Genomic DNA, 6,000 nt, shown 5'->3' on the forward strand with positions numbered 1-6,000 from the left:
GCTCTTGTTGAAGGAGTTAGAGATCGTCAGGAGCTTCTCTTCCCTGGAAACGGAAGGAGGAGGTCTCCCCAGTAAACCAAGGCGGCTTGGCTGCAAATTGCTGAGGAGGTGGGCTTGAGGTCTGTGTGCAGATGCACATGGGTTCAGTGTGGAAAAAGGTTTAATGATCTGCTGAGATCACCTAAAGTGTGGCCTCTGTGTTCTGGAAAATGGAAGTTCAAGAGTGAGGGCTCAGTGTGATTTCCATGTAGAATGTTGGTGGTGACACTGGGCACAAACAGATGATGCCTGGGGTTTTGCGAATGTTGGACTTACATTCATTTCCATGTGCCAGCCACCTGTGGTTGAAGTGTAACCTTTCGCGAATCTGGCATGGATGAGTGCATCCCTTGCCTGACGGCCAGCAATGTGGTCGCCTGCTGCTGGATTGGCCACATCCGGCCCCGCAAGGCGTCACTCCCCGTCCTCCTCCTTGTCCTCTTCCTCGTCTTCTTCCTCATCCTCTTCATTTTCCTCCAAGGGGGCTGTGTGCTGAGCCACTTGTTCATCCGGCAGCACTAAGCCGCGCTGCTCTTCCTCCGAACCTGACGACCAGGATGAGAGGATGTAAATGGTTCCCATCCCGTTGTTATAGATTTCAGTTGAGGCAAGAAGCTTGCAAGCGCACACTCAAAGAGGCCTGAAATTATTCCAATCAGTTCAAACAGCAGATGTGTGTCAGCTTGACCAGTCCCAAGGTCAGTAGATTTGCAAAATCTTATCCCAAATCTTCAACAAAGAAGTTGTTGCATTTGAATGCCAGCCATGTTACAGGGGCGCTTTTAAAGTTCTGCACCAATAATGACTACAGGTCATCCATCAACTCGTCTCCTTGCAGCAGGACTGTTTCTGACAAGACGGGAAACAGTAGCCAGAGGCACGAAAATGGGAAACCTCTGTCAAACTAGGATTATCAAGGCAGTTAACAGGCTCTTATCTGTCTTAACTACCTGTCTCACCGGTTGAAGTTGGGACAGTTTGGGAGCAGCTGAACAGACACTCACGAAAATCGCGTGGGGCGGAATGGAGGCGAGTTGGGTGTCTGAAGCCATTTTTTCCAATTTTAGCAGCTGACACGCCTCCAAACCCGCCTCCTCAGAGCTGTTAAAATTAAGCCCTTTGTGTCCTCCTCACAACTTGCTTTCCCACCTATCTTTGTATCGTCAGCAAACTTGGTGACAGTACACTCGGTCGCTTCATCCAAGTCATTAATACAGATTGTAAATAGTTGAGGCCCCAGCACTGATCCCTATGGCACCCCGCTAGTTACAGTTTGCCAACCTGAAAATGACCATTTTATCCCGACTCTCTGTTTTCTGTTAGTTAGCCAATCCTCTATCCATAATATATTGCCCCCAACAACGTGAGCTCTTATCTTGGGCAGTAACCTTTTATGTGGCATCTTATCGAATGCCTTTTGGAAATCCAAGTACACTACATCAATGGTTCCCCTTGATCCACCCTGCTCATTACATCCTCCAAGAACTCTAATAAATTTGTCAAACATGATTTCCCTTTCATACAATCAAGCAGTGTCAACATGGTTTTATTATAATTTTCTAAATGTCCTGCTACTTCTCCCTTAATAATGGATTCCAGCATTTTCCCAATGACAGATGTTAGGCTAACTGGCCTATAGTTTCCTGCTTTCTGTCTCCCTCCTTTCTTGAATAGGGACATTACATTTGCGGTTTTCCAATTCGCTGGGACCTTTCCAGAACCTAGGGAATTTTGGAAGATCACAACCAATGCATCCACTATCTCTGCAGCCAAGTTTTTTTACGACCCTAGGATGCAGGCCATCAGGTCCAGGAGACTTGTCAGCCTTGAGTCCCATTAGTTTGCCTAGTTCAATTTCTCTAGTGATAGTGATTGTTTAAAGTTTCTCCCTCCCTTTTGCCCCTTGATTATCTACTATTATTCGCATGCTTTTAGTGTCTTCTACCGTGAAGACAGATACAAAATATTTGTTCAAAGTCTCTGCCATTTCCTTGTTTCCCATTATTAATTCCCCTGTGTCATCCTCTAAGGGACCAACGTTTACTTTAGCTACTCTCTTCCTTTTTATATACTTGTAGAAACTCATTTGGCTTCATTTTGCCAGGCCCAAGGAGGCGGGTTTGGAGGCATGTGAGTTGTCAAAATCGCAAAAAATGGCAGGTGGGTCCGATCCCGCCTCCACCCACCTCTGAGCAATTTTCCCACATTCGTGGTTTCAGACCACTTAAGGCCCTTAACAACCAGTTAATTGCCTCTATAATCCCATTTTGAGAGGTCTTTCTGATTTTAACACATTTCCCCTGTCCTGCACATCTCCTCTGGAACATGCCAGGCGGCCTCACAAGTGGATTGCTTACTAACAGCTGCAGCTCCACCATTGAAAAGGAGTTTTCACCAATGATCATTTGCATGTGGCAGAAATTTGTTGTCTCAGGTCTGGGGGAACTTTTAGCAGGCCTATTCATTGTTGTGGAAGTTTGGAGCCTGACACCTATCTCCAGTGTGACCTCCTGGGAAACCCTTCTCCACACCTTGACTGAGCGCTTCCTCAACTGAGGTATATACCAGAAGCATGGGAACCATTTATTTCCTTTCCTCCTGGACATCAGATTTGGACGAAGACCAGCCGTGGCAGCAGCAGAAACCTGAACAACAGCACCACCAACAGCAGGAGCAACAACGGGAGTGCCAAGCTGCTGCTCACCCACCTAAAGCTGCACAGGCCAGAAGGCGCCAGCGCTTAACCACATTGCTGCCTGAGATGCAAGGGATGCACCCATGTTGGCCAGATTTGCTTAGCCTGCACAATCAAGCACTTTTGCCTCGCACCTTCTTACCAGAGCATCGACAATGGACAAGAACCTACGGATTCCTATCACTCTGACCACCATACTAACAATGGTAAGTCGCCCTAAGCCCTCAATGTGGAAGTCCCATTTTCGAAATTACACAGGCCACAACTTCAACAGTTTGACATCAAATTTGTTTATCATAACAATTCAAGGATGGCTTGTCAAAAATCAATACAACAGAACACCCAAGTGACTACCCTTGTGACTACTTGTGCTTTATCTTCCTCTTACGCATGCTTCTACGTGGTGCTTCCCCTGTGGCTTCAGCAGATGTGGAGGCCCCTTGCTCACTTTCTTGCTGCTCCTGTCTCGACACCTTTGGCGGCCCTCCTCTGGGGTTGCGAACCTGTGAGGGCTCGGCAAAAGTCTGCTGCTCCTGCAGCTGTGCAGGAGCTGAGACGCCAATCTCAGTTGGTTGAGGACTCTGGTGGGGCTCTGACCGAGGGCTTTGCAGTGGCATGGTCATGTGAGCGCTTGGAGAGGAGCCCCCACTTCCTTGTTGTCTGCCACCAACATCCCTCTCATGGGTCAGCCCCACTTCAGAGCTAGCAAGTGGCTTGACAGCACCTTGCTGCACTTCAGGGGTCCATGAGGACCCGTTTTGCACTGGAAGTCCTACTCCAGAGGAGTTCCATGAAGGTCTGGTTTCTATACTTAATAGCTGACCATCGCTCCTCAAGAGATGTCAGTCTATTCTGAACAATGACCATGTTTTCAATACCCTGGCGACTAAGCTCCTCCATGGCCGTAGCCATACTCTCCTCTACCATAGCCATCTTCTCCTCTACGGTAGCCAGCCTTACCATGGAGGTAGCCATCCTTTCCACGGAGGTTGCCATCCTTTCCATGGTGATGCGTTCATGCGCCAATGCCTCCACAAAGGCTCTGCTCATGTTCGCGATGGACTCCTCCATTCGCTCCACACTCGCAGTGACCCTGGAGACAAAACCTGCCAGAAACTCCTGCACCTGTTCCTGGAGTACCAACACCGCTCTCCTTCTGGATGGACCCGGAGGCACAGTGTCGACATGCAGCTGAGCCGAGCTGGCAGAGTCCTGTGCCTTCCGACGAGGACTCTCCACTGTTGTTCCTGTCTTCACCATCTGCTGATGCTCACTTGTGATCTGTGATAAACCAGGTGAGAACGCTTCTCTATCTCGCGAAGGTCCCACCGAGGTGTGAGTGTCTGCGCTGGTGCTGGGTTCACTGAATTCTGCTGAAGCTGTGCCCTCAGAGGTTGCAGCTTCCTCTGAGGAGTCTTGAGGTTCAGGCTGTTCCTCCTGGACAGTGGGGACGGGGGCTCTCGATGGTTCCTGTGGGGGTGTAAAGTAAAGAGTTAGAGATGTGAGGTAAAGGTTGCATGCACATTGAATTGTGCAGATGATCATAAGTCAATCTGTTAGAGCATCAGAATCATTATCAGTCACTCATGCAATGTGAATGAGAGAGATGCTAAACTATTCTCTCACCAGCTTGCTGTGATGTGCCCGTCTGTCCGTCCCCCACTTGCGAATCATCCTCCACTCCGGCGATCTCCAGGGCTGCGTCCTCTGAAGTCATGAGCTGGGCTACTGAGGGTGGCCCTCCTCCTATCCTCGCTCTTTTCCTCTTATTGTGGGCTCTCTTTTCCTGCAATGAGGGGCACAAGTGGAGTTTGAGTGAGAATGAAGGAGTGAGTATAGAGAATCCATAGCATAGATGCTTAGAAGGAGACAAAGGGCCCTCCCAGTGTGTCGTAAGTTGTTGTCATTGCATCACAGTGATAGGGAGTGTGTGGGCTGCATGGTTGAATAGTTAAGTGAATGTGACCATAGAGAGAGAGGGAATGGGTAAGGGTGCAGGGATGTAAGGGTCAAGTGGGATGTGGAGGAAGAGGTTGGCAAAGCAGACTGCTGGTGATAGGCGATGGGGATCAGATTGAGGCTGATGGGAATGTCACACTCACTTTTCCTGTGCGGAGAAGTTCATGAAACCTCTTCCTGCACTGCAGCCAGGTTCAGCTGCACATAGAAATTGTGTTTACCTCTTGGGCCATTTGCAGCCACACAGCTTTAGTCTGCTGGGGAGGCTTTTTCCTCCCTGAGGAAGGGAAGAGCACCTCCTTATTTGCCCTTGCTCCCTCCACCAGAGCTTGGAGGGAGGCCTCATCGAATCTTGGAGCACACTTTGGTCTACTGGTGGACATAATTGCTGAAGGAAGTGCTCAGAACATAAGAACATAAGAACATAAGAAATAGGAGCAGGAGTAGGCCAATTGGCCCCTCGAGCCTGCTCCGCCATTCAATAAGATCATGGCTGATCTGATCCTAACCGCCAATCCACTATCACAGAACCATCTCCTGAATCTTACAGCATTAGACACACGAAATAGGAGCAGGATCATGCTACATGGCCCCTGGGCCCGCTCCGCTACCCACAGGCCCATGACCGATCCGAACCTAGACTCATGTCCAAATTCCTGCCCGCTCCCCGTAACCTTTAATTCCCTTTACTTCTAGGAAACTGTCTATTTCTGTCTTAAATTTATGTAATGATGTAGCTTCTACAGCTTTTTGGGGCAGCATATTCCATGGAACTACCACCCTCTGAGTGAAGTAGTTCCTCCTCATCTCAGTTTTGAAAGAGCAGCCCCTTATTCTAAGACTATGCCCCCTAGTTCTAGTTTCACCCATCATCGGGAACATCCTCCCCGCATCCACCCGATCCAACGGTGGCATAGTGGTTAGCACTGTTGCCTCACAGCACCAGGGACCCGGGTTCGAATCCGGCCTCGGGCAACTGTCTGTGTGGAGTTTGCACATTCTCCCCGTGTTTGCGTGGGTTTTCTCCGGGTGCTCCGGTTTCCTCCCACAGTCCAAAGATGTGCAGGTTAGGTTGATTGGCTATGATAAATTGACCCTTAGTGTTAGGGGGATTAAATACGTGGGGTTACGGGGATAGGGTGGGATATGTGTTGGTGTAGGGGTTACGGGGATCGGGTGGGATGTGTGTCGGTGCAGGCTCGATGGGCCGAAATGGCCTCTATCTGCACTGTGGGATTTCTGTGATTCTGTGATTCTGTGAACCCCTTCACAATCTTATATGTTTCAATAAGATCGCCTCTCATTCT

The sequence above is a fragment of the Somniosus microcephalus genome, chromosome 13 (genome assembly GCF_052327205.1).
Source record: "Somniosus microcephalus isolate GS21.2 chromosome 13, FLI_Smic_1.0, whole genome shotgun sequence".
Taxonomy (NCBI): Eukaryota; Metazoa; Chordata; class Chondrichthyes; order Squaliformes; family Somniosidae; genus Somniosus; species Somniosus microcephalus.